We start from the raw sequence: 18,875 nt of genomic DNA, 5'->3' as shown, positions 1-18,875 counted from the left end.
TTGTCCCTAATCTGCTTTAAATCTTTTAAGGGTTTTATCGTTTTTGCCGCCTTTGCATAAAATCGTCTCGTTTTTTTTTTTTTTATCCCAGTCTAAAATTTCACCCTTCATTAGCCCTTGTGTGGCGAAGTATCAGAGTATCACACACATCACGTAAGATAAATGGCATCTTTGGACCCAAGATATTTGGGTAAACCGATAGTGTCCAATCTCTTGGTGGGAGGAGGGAGAAAGCTAGAGCCTGGGATCATCCTTAAGGATTGTGTGAAGCCAAATTCAGAACAATGAAATGATTTGGGAGTTGCCTAAATGTCCTCTTGCAAATGTAAAATGAGCTCTATTTTATTTATGACAGCTTTCATTTCCCACTAGTAGTATGCACTGAGAGCAACATTAAGGTCTGAAAGTAATGACGATAGCTCTGATAATGAAGATAGTGATGGCAGCGCTGTGACAAGGGTGGTGACAATAGGCGAACTGTCATTTATTAACTGAGCACTGGTGCCAGGCTTCATGTTCAGAACTTTACATACTTTTTTCTCACTTAATTTGTATGCCAGCTCTGAGAACTAGGTGCTATCATCCACATTTTACACAGAAGGAGTAGGAAACTAGGACACCAAAGTTGGAATGACCTGCTTAGTGGGATGCTTAATGTAAGCTTAGTGCTAGAGCTGATACCGTGTTGCACAAAGTTGGTTTAATCAGCTTTTTGACAAACTATTTACATCAAGGGAAAAAGCCCCTTGTAACAGTGTAGCCCAGCTCCGTTTACATTATATTTTACAACACTGTCTTAGTCTTTCCTGTATGCTGATGAGGTAGTCGCTCTTATCCTCATTTTGCATTTCTTCATATGTATGGTACTGTGCTGATTAATGCTACTTTTGATGACTTGAAGGAATTGCAGAATACTAAAGTAAAGAACAGTTTCTGGGTATGTGGACTATGTTTATAGTTCAGCATTCGTGTGTGTTATTAATATTCTCATGGAAGAGATTGTTCTCTTCTAGTTATTAAAATAGGCTTGCTACATTCATGGGTATAAATTTTTCTCAGGAGGGCATGCAGCACTGCATATTTCTTGGTGGACATATTTTAAAATTGTCTGTTAGTTGGAAGACATTTTCAAAGGTAGTGTGACATACTGATCTGGAAAATCAGGAACCTAAGGGTGGGATTGTGCTTTGCTACTGATTAGCTCTGCGGCCGACTTTCCTGGGCCCCACTTTCCCCATCTTTACTATAAGGGGGGAAGGGATGTTCAGTGAGGATATGCTAGATAGAATTTCTTTTCTTTGTTTTGAAAGTGATACCTCGTTCTTGAAAGTTTTGTTACTCAATAACATAATACATGTCAGTCCTTCTCATTGTAAATATATATACAATTATATATTTTATACATATTGAAAGACGGAGGAGAAGCCATTGGAAAACAACTTCAAACTCTTTCTACTTTGGCTAGGGAATGAGGTTCTGTGTTGATATATTTAGTCTTCAGGCCTAGATTATGTTTTTATCAGATTACCAAATTTCAAAAAAATTGATATTGCCATCTATCCTTCCTTGCTTGCTTCATTCATTTCTTCCTTTTAAATACTTTAGTCAAAAAGCCAGGAGGTTGGTCTGAACGAGGAGATCCAGTGAGGCTAATGAGCAAATATATTGAAGATAATGGGAGCCAGACTTCTTAATTTTAGAGAAGAAAGTTACAAATATAAAAAATGGGGAAAGCTAGGACGAACCCTAGGCTATGAACTGGAATTTGAGATATTGGTGTGAATTTACAGATTTTAATATGTAGAAATTATATAGAGAGAAATTTCAATATATAACAGATATAAATGTTAAAGTGTGTGCATATCTGTGAACGTGCACATAGACAGACATACACACACAACACACCCATTTCCGGACTTTGCTTATTGGAAGGGCCAAGATACAGTGAAAGCTCAGTGAACATGAGCACATTTATTGTCCACATCTTCGTTTGTAAAACCAGTCTTTGATAAAAGGAACCACAGATCTTCGAAAAATATCTGGTACTAGGGTTGGGGCAGGGAAGGTGCAAAATGAGTTTTGAATACCTTGTGCCAGAAAATATAGAAGTTTTCAAAGAATGATGGGAAGGTGCCAAAAGAACACAGGAGCCGGCTTGAAGGAATTCCCACTAGGCAAACCTGGGACCGTTTAGATTATATCTCACTAAACAAACCAGGCATCTGTGGGGCCATAGTGACATAAATGCATAAATAAGTGGGGAGCAGAGAAAGTTCTTCCTTAAAATAGAATGCTGTTTAATAAATAGAATGGTGAAATTAGAAAGATGGCGATTTGGCAGTCGTCATAATAACAATTCAGGTAACAAACATCAATAGATGCTAAAACTAGTGAATGAAAGTTGGATGAGGATCAGGATATTTGTATAACTTCAACATTTCTGTCCATAAATCCTTATTAATTATGAAGAGCACCCTTAAGTGATCAAAGTTACCATCACTCGTAATGTGACAAAAAGACATCACGTGTCACTTGATGGGATGCAATGAGAAGAATAAAGCATGATTTCCCAAAAATGTAATCCTTGCATTTTCTAATGAGGAAACCTGACTGATAACAGTTTGGGGCGTTGTACAAAACAATTAACCAGCAATGTTCAGTAATGTAAGGGGAATTGAAGGAAGGAATCAAGGAAGAGCTGGGTATTGCTCCGTGTTGACTGAGACTGAGGAGAGGACAACCAAGTACAGAGTGTGATTTGGGACCAGATTCTTTGGCCAGAAAGAACATTATTCAAGTGGTTGGCTCAACTTGAATGGGATCTCTGGGTGAAGAGAATGTAGAAGTTCTTTGAACAGTTGGTACAACTTTTCTGCAAATTTGAAATCGTTTTGAAATGAAAAATACCAATATAAGAATGCTTAGCTTTTAGTTTTTACTGTATTGTGCAAAATTAAAAAAGAATAGTTTTGGAATTCTAGTTTCTTAATGTTGAAAAACTTATGAAAACAAATTGAAAAAATATGAAAATAAAAAGAGAAAATTAAGATGCAGTGAATAAGGAGAAAAACTTGTTTTCCCTTAAGGGTAGGAACACTTGCATAAAAGTCAACTTCATATCAATTTTTGAGGTCTATAGTGCCTAGTTGTTGAAATAGTATTGTAAAATATGAGGAAACTTCAAATAACTAAGAAGCTGCTCACCACAGGACTTAAACAGTTGATAAAATGAAGAAGAGTGCCTTGGAAACGCCGTAAACGTTTCTGTACAGAAGCAGGAGTAAGAGAAAGGAGAGCCTCTCACACTCCAGTCCAGGGATCCAAGAGGTTTGCCGGAAGAGAAAATCTCTCCTGAGACCCCCCTGTTCATTCGCGTCTACACCACTTGTTTTACAGTGTTAAACATGGAAGGTTTTTGTTTGTTTGTTTGCTTTTTAAAGGAAGTGTGGGGAAACTTTCAGTAACTGGCTTAGTTTTCAATCATCTCTCTCTTCTTTTCTCCATAGAGGTCGTTCATAACTTCCTCTATTCACTTCAAGCTTCCTACCCTCCCAAGTTGCTGCTTATTTATCTCATGGTCAGAAGAGAAGCTTTAGCCATCAACTCCCTCAACTTCTGCCTTTACGTCCACACAAGTAAGCTGCACCCACAGTCTGTGCCTTTGCCCTAGTGGAAGGTGGCCCCCTTCCTCAGTCTCACTCGGTTCCCTTCTTCCCATGCTTTGGAACTCAATCAGTTTTCCCCTTCTCTTTACTATCTTCCATTCTTGCTACTTTTTCTTCTTTCTTTTCACTGGCTCACTCTTATTTTTTCTCTTTTTGAAATAGAATGCACATGCCTTAAAATTCTCCATTTTAAAGTGACATTGCAGTAGTAGTATACTCGCCGAGTTGTAAGATTACCACCATGATCTAATTCCATAATATTCATTACCACAAAACGAGACACCACATCCATTTAATGTCACTCTCATTCCTCTCTTCTCCCCACCCCCTGGAAACCACTAATCTACTTTCTGTCTCTACAATTTGCTTACTTCAGGCATTTCATGGAATCGTACAATTTGTGGACTTTTGTTTCTGGCTTCTTTTAGTTAGCATAATCTTTTCAAGGTTTATCTATGTTTGTACAGTCTTTTAGTGTGTGTCAATACTTCATTCTTTTTTATGACTGAATAAGAATTCATTTTGTAATGTACCACATTTATTCATTCATCAATTGATGGACATTTGCATTGTTTACACTTTTTGGCTATTTTGAATAATACTGCTATGAACATTCCTGTGCAAAGTTTTGTGTGGATGTATGTTTTTAGTTCTCTTGGGTATATATCTAGGAGTAAAATAACTGGGTTACAGGGCAATTTTATGTTTAACATTTTGAAGAATTGTCAGTTTTCCAAAGCGGGTGTTCCATTTTACATTCCCACTAGTGATATATGAGAGTTCCAATTTTCCACATCCTCCCCAGAGCTTGCTGTTGTCATTCTTTTTTTATTAAAGCCATTTTAGCAGATGTGATATGAAGTAGATACTTACCTCTTAGTCTCTTTTAGACATCACTTCCTCTGGGGAACTCTCCTGAAAATCCCCAGCTGTTCCCTTCTTCAGATGGTGTTGAAAGTCCCTCATATATATTTCCATAGCACCCTGTGCTTGCTTATCTTTGTATCCTGCCTCATTATACTGAATTATAATTGTCTGTTAACTTTATCTCTTCCATTACATGTGAATGTGTTAGGTAGAGTACTAAAATATTATTTTCAGTGGTATATCCCAGGATTAACACTGTCTGACACAGTTCTTTAGTGTTATCTTTTTTGGGGGACAGAGAATGGGATGTGGGTGGGAGTCTTGTGGATGAGACTTGACAGCATTATTGCTTGAGCCTCTGAACATAAAATGGAAATATTCATTGGTATAACTGTATTTGTTAGCAGATACATAAGTGAGTTGAGAGAGAAGACAGGATTTTTTAGCCTTTTTGGTTTTCTAGAAAGGTGTTTTTTTGTTGTTTTTTTTGTTTGTTTGTTTTGTTTTGTTTTTACTATTGTGCTCATATATTATTGTTCCTGAATTTACTAAGAAGTCGAAGGAAAGAACTGGAGATACCATGCAATATCACTGTAAGGGGAAAACACCTAGGTGGCTTTAAAAATTAAATCGACTAGCGATTTTTATTTTAACCATTTTGAAATGCATAACTGATTGAGAACTCTCTTTAAAAAAATATTACCAGTTACATACGCTACACTAGAACAATTGCAAATGTAGATAGACATGAAGGAGAGTATCATGAAATTTGTAGACCTTCAAAACTAGTGCTCAATTCTGATGGTGTTTAGTTTCAAATATCCGAAAGCTGAGATTCATTAGCATCAGAGTTGAACAGATAAGGATCAGTGGTGGAGTTAAAAGCTGGAAGTAGAATTAAACATAATTAAAGACTTTTAAAAAGTTTGAATTAAAAAGTACAACTTGAAGGTTGACTCATACTAAATTATAATGCCCTGTGCATATGTACAAATTAAAAGAAATTATATTAGTTCCTTTGAGAATTTCTCTCGAAAAATCTATTTCTTTAAAATTAATATTTAAGTAATTTGTTTCCGGTTATTATTTATGATCCCATAAAGATTTGTTTTAGTGTTTTAGATTATTCTTAGTTGAAACGAGGTTATCCTTGGATTAGATATCCATTCCTTTTTCAGTGAAAACACTGATAGTGTTTTCAGTGTATTCTTAGAAACTATTCCGCTTCTTTGCTATGATTTTTAAATGCTCCTGGAATGAAGAGGAAATGGAGGAGGGAAAGAGAGAAAGAAACAAATGTAAGTTGGACCTAGATCAGTGAGATAGTATCAAATGAGGCCAAAATGAATTTGGCAGATGCTCTTCTCATGTTTCCCACTCGAGCACACACATATTGTTACTTGGAATACCACTTGCATTTCTTTCATACTTAAAAGACTTTTCTTCAGCTTCAGTAATAAACTTTAACTTCAAATAGGAGCCAGGATAGAAGATTGAGGGTTTTTTTGTTTGTTTGTTTGTTTTTAATGTTTGTATATGCTTAGAATGGACATTTTGCTATTAAGGTTTGGTTAGTAAATAATGTAGTAGATGCATTTGAAGCATAGATATGACACTGCGGAAGGACAAAGATAGTGAAAGGTATACTGTTTTTTAGTCATGTAGCTCTGAGTCTGAATCCACGTTTTAACCACTGAATGTGATATATTTAGCAAGACTTCTGCAAATTAATCTGTCTTGCTTTCCTTATATGTAAAATGGGCATATTAATTTTTACTTTCTAGCATTGAGACAGTAAATGAACTTAATGACACATAGAAGTCAGTCAATAAATGGTAGCTATTTCAAAATTATCTTATTTACTGGAAGAAAGTAGCTCAGTAATCCTTAGGAAAAAAAGTAAATTTTCTCCTCAAACATTTTTTATAATGTCAGCTAGAAATGTTATTCTCATGATGTTCAATTTAGATATAAATGGTAGATCTATTTCCCTGCTTCCTATATGTAAACATGGTAGACACAATAATGAAAAATTTTTGAGTGTTGCAGCAGATAAACTGGAATAGCCAAAATAGTACAGTACCATGTAGTAATAGATATTTAACGAAAGTATATTAAAATTGAATGGGGATAGAAGGTACCCAGTATTTTATTTCTTATGGTATTTATGTCACTGCAGACAACTGAGAATTAGCCTTTTAAAAAAATACATGATTATAAGTACATATACATAAATGTATTTCCAAAATACATATTTATCCTCTATATATCTCAAATATATAATATGTAGAGATCTATCTAATATAGATCTATATACATCTCCAATCTCCAATATATCCTCTGTGTGTGTGTGTGTGTGTGTGTGTGTGTGTGTGTGTGTGTGTGTCTAAAAGGAAAAGAGCTAGGTGACCTTCCAAAAAGTTAATTCTCATTTTTTAAAAATTAAAAATAAGTTTAGGTCACGAGAAGGTACAAAAATAATAGAATTCCCATGTACCCTTCACCCAGCTTCCCCAATGATAGTATCTCGAATAACTATAGTAAAATAATCAAAACCAGGAAATGGACATTGGTAGTTTATGCTTCCAGAGCTTAACCCATTCTAATCTTTTTAAATGGAAGAACCTCTTTGTCTCACTTAATGGACGTGCACTTAAGTTACTTTTCAAGAGTTGTGTCCTTAATGAAATGACATTTTGAAGTAAGAACACCTTGGGTTAAATCTTGGCTCTGTCACTTGTTCCTGTGTAACACTTTTCTTAGCATCTCTGATGGTCTGTTTCATCATCTGTAAAGGGATAACATTTACCTTGCAGGATTGTTGTAAGGATTGTCAGCTGTGTGTTGTAAAGGGCCTTTTTAATAAATGGTAGCTTTCACTATTACTGGTCTCTTGCTATATTTTCATCAAAATTGAAAGTAGCTGGTCATTATCTTTAATGAGTTATATGTGTATTTTTGCACTTTGTGAATACCTACAAGTTAAGGACCAGTAACTGGTAATGTACTAAAATAACTTCATGGTTCCTCAATGGCCATCTCTTTTTAATGTGCCTGCTATATAGCCTGTTGGCTTTCCTCCCCTTTCCTTATACTTTACCTGCTCAGCCAGCTCATCTCTCTTGTTTTTTTCTACCTGATAGTCCAGAAGTCATTCTTCTCATTGTACAAATTATATTGCTTCAGGTGCCTTTTGTTATATGGGTTCTATGGAACCCAGTAATTTTTAGATTTTTATTTTAAATAACACCTAACTTAATTCTGTTTTATGAATAGTCGTTTATAGCCGTAGGTAGATGCCTCCTTCAAACCCAAGCTTGTACAACCAGATCCTGGTTAGCCCTACACAAAATGTGTCCAGGCAACATTGTGTTCAGTGGTGTGGTGGGGGCTTTAGAACACTGCTGCCTTGATGTCTGTAGAGAGGGGGAATGGTATTCTTCTGTTTCTAAACCTGTCCACACATTCTCATCTCTCTACGTGGGTATAGCTGCAAAGGTACAAAGTTCTGTGCCCAGCGCTTTATTTTACTTTTAAACTTCATTTAGCCCAGAAGTGTCTAGCCCTATTTAAATATGTGAAAATGACTATTCTCTGTATTATCCCAATACATGTGTTTTCTGGTAAGACCTTCTGGTATAAGGAAGACCTAAAGCTGCCCTCAAAAGACAGGTTTCAGTTGATTTGGAATAGAAAAGTTTGTTTACTTTTTATTTATTGAGCTAAGATTGGGAAGAGCCAATGGACCTTTCTAGTTTCTTCTGAAGCATCTCCTCCTATTCTAACTTAGCTTCCTGCTCTCTTGAAGTCTGTGTAAACTACTCCTGTTTCCAAGCTTTTTGTTTTATTATTTTGGTCCTTAGAACTTCATAACTTCCAACTTTCCATTTTCAAGAGAGGGACCGTATTTTCTTATATCTCCATCTTATTCAAATACGTTTAAGGAATGTTTAAAAACGTTCCTTTATGTTTTAAAATATCTCTTTATGCTTTAGCAAGTGGCATTTCGTTTCCTGCTTTAGTTTTGGCCTTAGTCCGACAAACCAGGGCTGAAGTAGGGGTGAAAAGTTCACTCTCCGGAAGTGAGGAATCACGTGAGGAGGCGGAGGCGCAGCCACGACTCGTGGTGATTCCCTGTGGATATGTCTCTGGGAGAAGGCAGCACAGAGGGGCTTTTTCTCAGTTCTGCTTTATGTGCTTGAATTTTTAATGAGTGTGTGACACTATTGTTATTCCAGGAACTCACTGTAATGCCTTTATTATAGACTAGATCAGTGTTTTAAAATTGAAAATTGTAACTCATTGGTAGGTTACATAATCAACTTTATAAATAGAGATCACCATTAAAAAAGGGGAATAGAAAACAGAGTGCTTTGCACGTATTAAGAATATGTGTTATTTTGTAAAAGTTTTGTTTGATGATGCATATACACGTACACATACAAACATACATTTTATTTTCATAGGGCCCTGCCTGTGTGTGTGCATGCATGCATGTTGGCATTAGGACACTCCCCTTTATCTTCAGTTCTCTACATTGACGAATTCAATTTTCAAAGTGTATGTTCTTGTCTATGAACGTGTTCTTATGAAATATACATAGTTTCATGTTTTGGATTTATTATACCTGCATTTAAATTTATGTAAGTGCGTGTTATATATCCCGTTTTGTTTCTTATTTTCACCACTCAGCATTATATTTTAAGGACTATGAATATTGCTATGTATATCTAATTCATTGCATCCAGCTACTCTTCATATGTTACAGTGTGCCTATAACACAGTTTATTTTTATCCTTCTACAGGGATGGACGTGCATGTTGTCTCTATCTTAAATCGCACCGTGAGCAAGGCTGCGGTGAACAGCCTCAGACATGCCCACTACTGGAAATGCTAAAAGTCATTTATTTAGCTCCTAGACTCTCAGAATTGCCAGGCCATAGGGCATATGTATATGTCTCAGACAGTGTAAACAGTGTAATTTTATAAGGTCCACTCAGATTACTTCTAGAAGGAGGGAGTCACCAGTCTATACTTCCCCCAGCAGTATGAGTGTATCTATACTCACATTCCCACCATTACTTAGCATTATTAAATTTTCTTATTTTCCCTACTTCTGTCTAGTAGGTGTACAATGATATCTTTTTGTCTTATTTTGCTTTTATCTGACTACTGATTATTTGATCTGCTCTTTATATCTTTACTATCTTTTGTGTTTTTCTCTTCCATAAATTCCCCTTCAAACTCATTCCCCTGGAAGTTTTTGTGTTTTTCCTATCGATTTACAAAAGTTCTTTGTATATTCCAAATAGTCCCTGGCTGGTTTTAGACATGACAGGTATTCTTTTAGCCTGTCATTTCTCTATTAACTTTGTCTGTTATGTTCCTTTTGTGAACAGAAATCTTAATTTTGATGTAATTCAGTTCATCAGTATTTTATTTTGGGAACTTGATGAAATAAATCATTCCCTGTCCCCTTGTTATAAAATTTAATATCTATTATATTAACTTTATAGTTTCATCTTTCACATTTAGGTCTTTAACTCATCTGGAGTCCATATGTGTATATGGTGCTGGGTAGCAATCCAGTTTTGTATTTCCATATGGTGATTTTGTTTTCTCCGCAAGTTGGTACCACCTTTGCGCTCCATTGGTCTCTTTATTCTTTAACCACAGTTCATGCTTGGTAGATATTTCAATAGCTAGCAAAGTAAGTCCTCTTTATTGCTTTTCTCTTCCAAAGTGGGCTTAGATATGCCTGAACTTTATCTTTCCATATGAATTTTGAAAAATCTATTAAGTTCCTCAAAATGCAACTGAAATTTTAATTTGGATTGTATTGAATCGATAAATTAAAACAGAAGCACTAACATCTTTTTAATTAGTTGTTCCATGCAGGAGCTTTCACTGTCTCTCCATTTATTTTATCATCTATGAACCTTATTACAGTTCCCATTATTCTCCATAGAGATATAGGTTTCTTATTAACACTTGGAGCCAAAAGAAGATGAAGATAAATAATACAAATAATCTATAAAATGATTCTAAAATAGTTACAGAAATTGAGGGGTTAGCAGTCGTTAACGTTAATACTATCCTTTGATCATATATTACTTGTGCAAGAAGAAATTTTAAAGATATCTCAGATTATCTTTAAAATTTAAAGATTAGTTTCAGATATTCCAACATATACTATAAATAAGAAAACTATTCCCTAGTGAGTAAATGACTCATTCACTATTACAGCATTAGTGAGAGAACTTCAAATTGAAATCAGGTTTTCTAATTCCCAGTCCATTATTTTTGCCAACAAACCATGCTCATAATAACCATTTATTTCTGATATCTTGGCATTTAGTGGTCCCCCACCCCCGCTGGTAGAATTAATGTTATTTTGCATATGCTTCCAGAGAAGTCAGCTTCTCTTACTGATGCTCGCAGAAAAAATGGTTGACCTGCCAAAGCCATAAGACAGAAAGAAAAAAAAAAAGCCTTTTGGTCAGCATATTGTTTTCTTAGTAATGGTCTGAGTAAGCATTTGGGTCCCTGCAGTCTAGCTGTGGTTGATAGAGCCTTTAAAAAACATATACAGTGGTACTTGCACAAAATAATCGTCACACATTAGCATGTTAATGAAGTGTTAGAGTGCGAGGCATGGCTGGCACGCTGAAGAAGGAGAGAAAGGATTTGTCTTCACTGCTGTGTCAGCCAGACTACACAGTCAAATGGAGGCAGGGCTCAGGTTGACTGGCAGGGCATTATTCATTCTTGACACACACTTTCTTCCTTTCCCTACGTGCATGTTGAAACTTGGTTTTTGCTGTCTTTAACCTATCTAGTTTCCCCCCAAATAAGTTGGTTTGGGAACATAAGTGAGTGCTCATCTTTTTTCAGACAGACAGCAGAACTCATAAGGGAATAATTACAAGACTAATTCTTCTGTTTTAATGACATCAATTGAATAACATTAAAAAGTCAAAGCCCACATGATTTCATAGCATTTTAACTTGGCGCATTTGAATCTAAATAATATGCCATTTTGCTGTGAGTTTGTCTGTGTAGTAGGGTCATTAAATTGTGTGTGTGTGTGCGCGTGTGCGTGGGTGGTGTATTTCTGGGGCTGATCATGTTGGTGGGTGGCAGAGAGAATTCTTGCATGTTTCCTGAAGGTTGGTGAGATGTCCGTTCGCTCTTGTAGCCAATGTAGACATTACTCTCCCACATAGGAAACCATAGAAATGCTGCTGAACTGCCATATGGTTTGGAGATTCCAAAGCCACATCTTAGGGCTCAGCCTTTCTTCTGGATTTTAGTTTCTTATTCCTACCCACCTGTCAGGACTTCTTTACCCAGCTGTTCCCAGCCTACCAACACTCCATCAGCTCAGCACATCTAAAACCAAGTTCATTGTCTTTGGCTAAAACCCAGGCTTTCTTTGGAGTCCTCTTTTTCTCAAAGTTTTAGCAGCACTCTCGCAGGCTGGTAGGCTTATCCCTCCCTATCTCTGCTCACCAAGTCCTGATCACTAGTGCTGTGTAGTAGTCACTTATGTGTGTGGCTTTCTTCCCGATCCTGTCACGTTCCCGTTAGTGCAGGTCTCATTACTTGCTCCTGCAGGCTTGCACTGTCTCTTTACCAAATACCTTGCAAGCTCCTGGTCCAAAACTTCTCTGGACTCTGTTGGGTGTGAACATTTATCTATTCTCCTTGGGCAGCTTACTTAACAACTTTATGAACCTATTTTATCATTACAATAACAACCTGAAGAATTGTTTTTGAAGATTAAGGAGATAATGAATGCCAAGTGCCAAACACAGTGCTTGGCATATAATAGGTGCTTGTCTTGAACCATCCTCCGCCTTGATTTCTTTCAACAGTGATTTCTTTCTTTTCAGACATACAGCAATTTCCTTTTTACTGTTTGTTTCCAGAGCCCCCCCCCTTTTTTTTCAGCTCATATTTCGCCTTCTCTGATGTCCCCAATCCAAAGTAGCCTTGCTCAGCCCTGCTCCGTCACTGTCCTGCACATTGCTTTTATAGTCTGGTCTTTTTAAATCTCTTTATCTCTTTGACATTATCTTACATTTATTTGTCTTACTTTTGCTCTCTGTTCTTTTTCCCACTTCTGTGCTAGAATGTGAGCTCTGTAAAAGCAAAGGCTACGTCTGAAGGAGCCCTAGATACTCCTTAAGGCTCACGAGTTGAAACTCAGCTTTCACACACACACAGGCACCAAGCCCTTAAACCATTCGGAATACACAGTAGCCGCAGCAGGAAAAGGATGGAGAGGAAACTTCTAAAGACGAAGATATAACAGTGGAGGAGATGAGAACCTACCTCGATGATGGGTCTTTGTGTTTCAAACCTAGAAGAATCACCCTAGGGGTAGTGATTGTAAGGAAAGACCTGAATAACTCCATAAAATTAAGTTTTCCATTTTGTTGGATCAAATAGACTTTCTTATGACACTTTCTCATGACCATTCCATTCCTGGCCTTGGATTTCCTTCAGTCTTGCCCCCAATCCCTGCCCAGGTCTCAACCCGCCTTGTCCATTACCAGGGCCTTAATTCTTATTTATTATAGTACTTCAAGCCACTTAACCCTGCTTTTAGTGACCACAGATTTCAACCTTGCTAAAGACTTGGCCTCTTCCTGGCCCCAGCCTCACTCCCAACCTATGGAACCCTAAAAAGGCCTGAACCATCATTCTGTCATTTTTTTCCCCTGGTCAGTAGACAGATAATACACATGCGATTTGTGCTCTATGTGAAGCTGTCCTGTATCAACTCTCGTATATTAAATCAGAGTGGACAATAGCACACCGAACCACCCCACTGTGTAGGCAAGAGCGGTGTCTCCTTGCCTCCATAACCTCTCCACCCACCCCTACCTTCACATTTCCTTGCCTCTGAATCTTCCTAGTCCACCACTGTGTATATACTTCTCTGCTGCTGAGAAAACTTCGGTGCTTCCCCAGCTGCCATACCATAAACTTGAATTTCTTAGCCTGATGTTCAAAGCTTGCCTAATCTGGACTCCACTTAGTTTTTAATCATAATTACTAAGCGACTCACTTTGCCCTGCTTTACCCAGGCCCACCAGATATATTTGCACTGAAGTATTTTAGCTTTGTCACAGCTACATCTCTGGAATGACCCTCTTACTCCTTTGTGCGTTTCAAGTCTAAGCTGTATATACTTCACCGCATAATTCAAGTCCTGGTGCTGCAGGAAGTATCTTCAGCTATTCCAGTTAACTTCCCCTTTCCTCCCCTGGGACTTCTCTTTCTTCTCTGCTGTACCCTTCATTTGATTATAGCTTCTGCTTCTCACAGTGCCACTAATTTCACTGTGAGTGTGTTGGGCCTCCACGCTTGGCTTGAAAGCCCCTTAAGGGAAGGAATTTGGTTTCTTCCTTTTAAGAGAATGTTGTAAAATATAACGGTTCTCAGTTATTGCTAAAGATGATAATGATATTTGCCATTTTTCTGGGTATCGTCTTTCACATGCTGTGTTGTATGTTTTACATGTATTATCTCATTTAATATTTCAATTACTCTGTGACATAAAACACATATTTTACAAGAGAAAACAAATTTATTCCGCCAGTTGGTGTCTAGTGTCAAAGGTCTAACTTAAAAGCTTGTGCTCTTTCCACTCTCCAGTAGCTCAAAGTGGTATATATTTATAATTTTGGAGTAGAGATCAGAAAAGGAGAATGAGAGCTCTAATGTGATCTGAATACTTTGGAACCTGTTACCAAAGAGAAAAGACCGTAAAGACAGGGAAAGACTCAAAGTCTGTCAGTGAGTATAACACAGGCACACATGAAATTCTCCTTTATGTAAAATTGTTTTTTGTCCTTGCTTTCCCATTAGAAGATGAATGGGCAGCCAGTTCAATTGAATCAGGGCATGGAAAACATTGACAAATAGATAAGCCTGTGATTTTCAAGATTCTCTTAAATATTTTTCACTAGACATGTTTCTGAGTAAGAAAACCATTGGTTTTTGATTTTTTTTTTTTTTCTTCTATACTTGGAAGCCAGCTTGTTTAGTAGAAGGAACATTGGCTTTATGGCAAGTCAATGTGGTTGTAGGTTTAGATTGAATGCAAGAGGAGAGGTACCTGAGTGTGATTTCTAAATAATTTGTTGGGAAACTTAAGCAACACAGTCCCAGCTATTGCCTTTGTCTTTAACTTCCAGCAGATTATATATTCTTTTGTGTTTTTTGGTGTGCTTTTTACAAAGGTATACATTCTTCCATGGACTCATTCAAATGATTGACCTAGGACATTCGCTTATGTCCTAAAAAATGTATATTGAAAAAGGTTTTAAAAGGTTATTAAGTATAGCCTTAGTAATAACAATGGTTAGTATTAATTTTTTATGTGTACATTATAATTTGCTATAATTTAATTATTTCTGTCCCAACAAATGGATGCCAGATTCACAGAACCGCTGAGTTTTAAGTAAATATTGACGTCAACTTTTGATACAATGTTGTATGATAAGAAGAGCATGGCAATAGATTTTCTCGGATATCTGGGGCAAGCAGCTAATTTTCCTAAGGCCTAAGTTCCAAAAGCCAAAATTAGACGATGAGGTGAGATGGTCTCTAAAGTCTCTTCGGCTTAACATTTTTCAGCATCTATGACTTCGTGTCCACTTCTTGCCTTAATCTCTTCTCCAAAAGAAAACCTAATATCTGGTGACATCTGAGGAAATAGAAACAGTATGTTTATAAAAATTGGAAAGACTATAGGAATGAAGTGGTTATTTTCTTCACTCTGTTAAAGACAGCAGTATCTTGATCATCAGGAAATGAACAGGATGCATGAAAGGGACTTCTAGTCCTGTATGATAAAGAAGTTAAAAAAAAAAAGCCCCTAAAACTTGGATGATGGGCTTCTACTTGTCCAAATATGGCCAAGAGTGAGTTGGAACTGGGGTGGTAACTGTCCCCCAGTATTTATAACTTGAAAGAGCCAAAGACAATTTTATTATCATAACATGACTTATAAAGTACACATTTATTGTTTGCTTTCTATGTGCAAGGCTCTCCATTAAGGATTGACTTAATGTTAAATCAGTGTTATTATCCTTGTTTGTCAGATAAGAAAACTGACGTTTAGGAAATGTGACCTCCCCCTCCCATGGTCACACAGATAGACAGGTGGAGCCACGATCCATGAGGTTGTATCTAATTATATTTGACCACTGATCTTGGGTTGTTTCCACTGGGCTCATTTCTATCAATATCAGATATTCTCTCAGAAGTATCATGTACAGGCTCAAGATCTAGCTCTCGATGTAGTTAGCTATATACAGTGTGTGCGCTGAAACTCACTAGAAGATCTTTTCTGGTGTTATGACTTAATTAAATGTTGAATAATAACGAAGGCACACTTCTACCAGAAGTGTGAAAACACTGTTTACACCTGACAAAATCAACTCACTGTTATGTCTATCAAGATACAAGAATGCAAATTGTAAAGTGCTAGACAAAGGCCTTTTCTATCATCTTCTTATTCTTAAAATTATGGGTGAACAGTACCAATAGCGTGAAATGAATATTTTTCAATTGTATTTTTCCTTTCTAAAATACTGATTGGGCAAACCTGATAATCATTTTTATAATTTATTGCCTTTTTTACTTTGCAGATCATAATATTGTATGAAAAAATACTACATGAAAATCAATGTATTATTTTAAAATATTTTAAATTACAGATATAATATTTTGAAATATAACTTTTTTTTTTTTGATTGATGCCCCCCTGTCAGTTTTTACCTTGATTCCTAAAGTAGCTGCCTCAGAAATGTCGAGAGCCCATTACATGTTTGGCGGGTTGAAATTTAATTGTAACTCTAATTGCAAAATTATATTTTCTAGTCCGGATTTTTGAACCAGGGCTCAAGTGATGATTTGTTTTCTAGTAATTGATCCTTCTAGAGCTGTGCTTTCTAATATGGTAGTTGCTATTCACACAAGGCTATTCGAATTTAAAATAAAATCTAACATTAAATAAAACTTAAAAACTTAGTCCCTCAGTCACAATGGCCACATTTCAAATATTTAGTAGCCACATTATTACTAGAGACTACTAGGTTGGAAAGGGTAGATATGGGGCATTTTTATCATCCCAGAAAGTTCTATTGGACAGTGAGGATCTAGGGTAGTTTTAATGATTTTTTTACAAAAGATTTTTTTGTTTTTTTAAAAATAATTTAAACAAGTAAGACTTTTTTTTGAGCAGTTTCAGGTTCACAGCAAAACTGAGGGAAGGTACAGAGATTTCCTTTATACTCTCTGTCCCACACATGCATAGCCTCTCCCATTATCAATATCCCCTACCAAGGTGGTACATTTATTACAATTGATTAACCTACATTGACACAGCATTATTACCCGAAGTCCAAGTTTACAGTATGGTTCACTCTTGGTGTCGTACGTTTTATAGATGTATAACATGTAACCATCATTATGATATACAGAGTATTTCGCCACCCTAAAAATCCTCTTTTCACCTATCTATCCCTTTTCACTCCTCCAATCCCTGACAGCCACTAATCTTTTTACCGTCTCTGTAGTTTTGCTTTTTCCGAATGTCATGGAGTTGGAATTATGTAGTATTTAGCCTTTTCACATTGGCTTATTTCACTTAATAATTTACATTTACATTTCTTTCATGTCTTTTCATCGCTTGATAGCTCATTCCTTTTTAGTGCTTAGTAACCCATTGTCTGGATGTACCACTGTTTCTTTATTCATTTTCTACTTGGTTGCTTCCAGGTTTTGATAGTCATCACTAAAGCTGTGCTAACCACCTGTGTGCAGTTTTTTTGTGTGTGCATGTAAGTTTGCAGCCCCTTTGGGTACATACCAAGGAGCACAACTGCTGTATGGTAAGAGAAAGTTTAGTTTTAGGAGAAACTGCCAAATAGTTCCTAAGGGACTGTACCATTTTGCGTTCCCACCAGCAATGGTTGAAAGTTTCTGTTGCTCCACAGCCTTGTCAGCATTTCTGTGTTGCCCGTGTTCCTGATCTGGGCTATTTTAATAGATGTGTTGTGGTGTCTTGTTATTTTCCTTTGCATGTCCTTCATGGCATATATGGAGTATCTTTTCATGTGCTTATTTACTACCTGTTTATATTCTTCAGAGAAGTGTCCGTTAAGATCTTTGGCCCATTTTTTAATTGGGTTGTTTTTTTAACATTGACTCAAGGGTTCTTTGTATATTTTGGATAACAGTCCTTTATCAGATGTGTCTTTTGCAAATATTTTCTCCCAATCTGTGGTCTGTCTTCTTATTCTCTTGACGTTGTTTTTCATAGAACAGAAGCTTTTAGGTTTTTTTGAAGTCCAGCTTATTAATTATTTCCTTCATGCATCGCGCCTTTGGTGCTGTATCTAAAAATTTATCGGCATAGCCACGGTCCTAGATTTTCTCCTATGTTTTCTTCTATGTTCTCCAAAACTTCTTGGAGTTTTATAGTTTTGCGTTTTATATTTAGGTCTGTAAACCCTTTTGAGTTAACTTCTGTAAAGAGTGTAAAATCTGTGTCTAGATTCTTTTTTTCTTTTGCATGTGGATGTCCAGTTGTTATAGCATCGTTTGTTAAAGAGACTGTCTTTGCGTCATTGTATTGCATTCACTTCTTTGTTAAAGATCAGTTAACTGTATTTATGTGGGTCTCTTTTTGGGCTCTCTATTCTGTTGCATTGATTTTTCTCTTCTTTCACCAGTACTACGCTGTGTTGATTACTGTAGCTCTGTGGTAAGTCTTGAAGTTGGGTAGTGATGATCTGCTTTTAATAGTTTCTTTATTTGGATTAAGATACTATGAATTAGGTTATTGCCCTAAAAGGTAGCCAGATCTTAAAGCCAGAAGAGGTTCTGGTATGCATAGTGTGCTTTGGAAATTCTGAGAGAGATTTCTTGTTCCACATAGCCAGCTATGTATTGCGTTGTTTGCTCTAATGTATGTAATAGCATTTGCCACTGTAATTTCACCTTGTTTCAGAATCGGTATTCTAAATAACAATAATTTCATTAAATTCGTTGTGCTGCTGCTTTCGATTGGTTGTGTCTTTGACGAACGGACCTGGTAAGGAGTAGCCACAGACTCAAACTAATTTGGTATAAAATCCTAACACAGGGAGTCTTAAATTACCGAACTGCTTGTTTAAGTTCATTTTGTAGTCAAGAGATTGTCCTAAGAAATTCACCCTTGAAGGCCGCAGGGAGTTCAGCAGACTGTCTGGTGGCTGTCTGTCCAAGTTCCTTGAGGCAAAGAAAAGAGACAACGAATCCTTGTTCTTTGACAGCTTGATT

The sequence above is a fragment of the Pteropus medius genome, unplaced genomic scaffold (genome assembly GCF_902729225.1).
Source record: "Pteropus medius unplaced genomic scaffold, Ma_sr-lr_union100, whole genome shotgun sequence".
NCBI classification, from domain to species: Eukaryota; Metazoa; Chordata; class Mammalia; order Chiroptera; family Pteropodidae; genus Pteropus; species Pteropus medius.
This window is presented reverse-complemented; position numbering follows the sequence as displayed.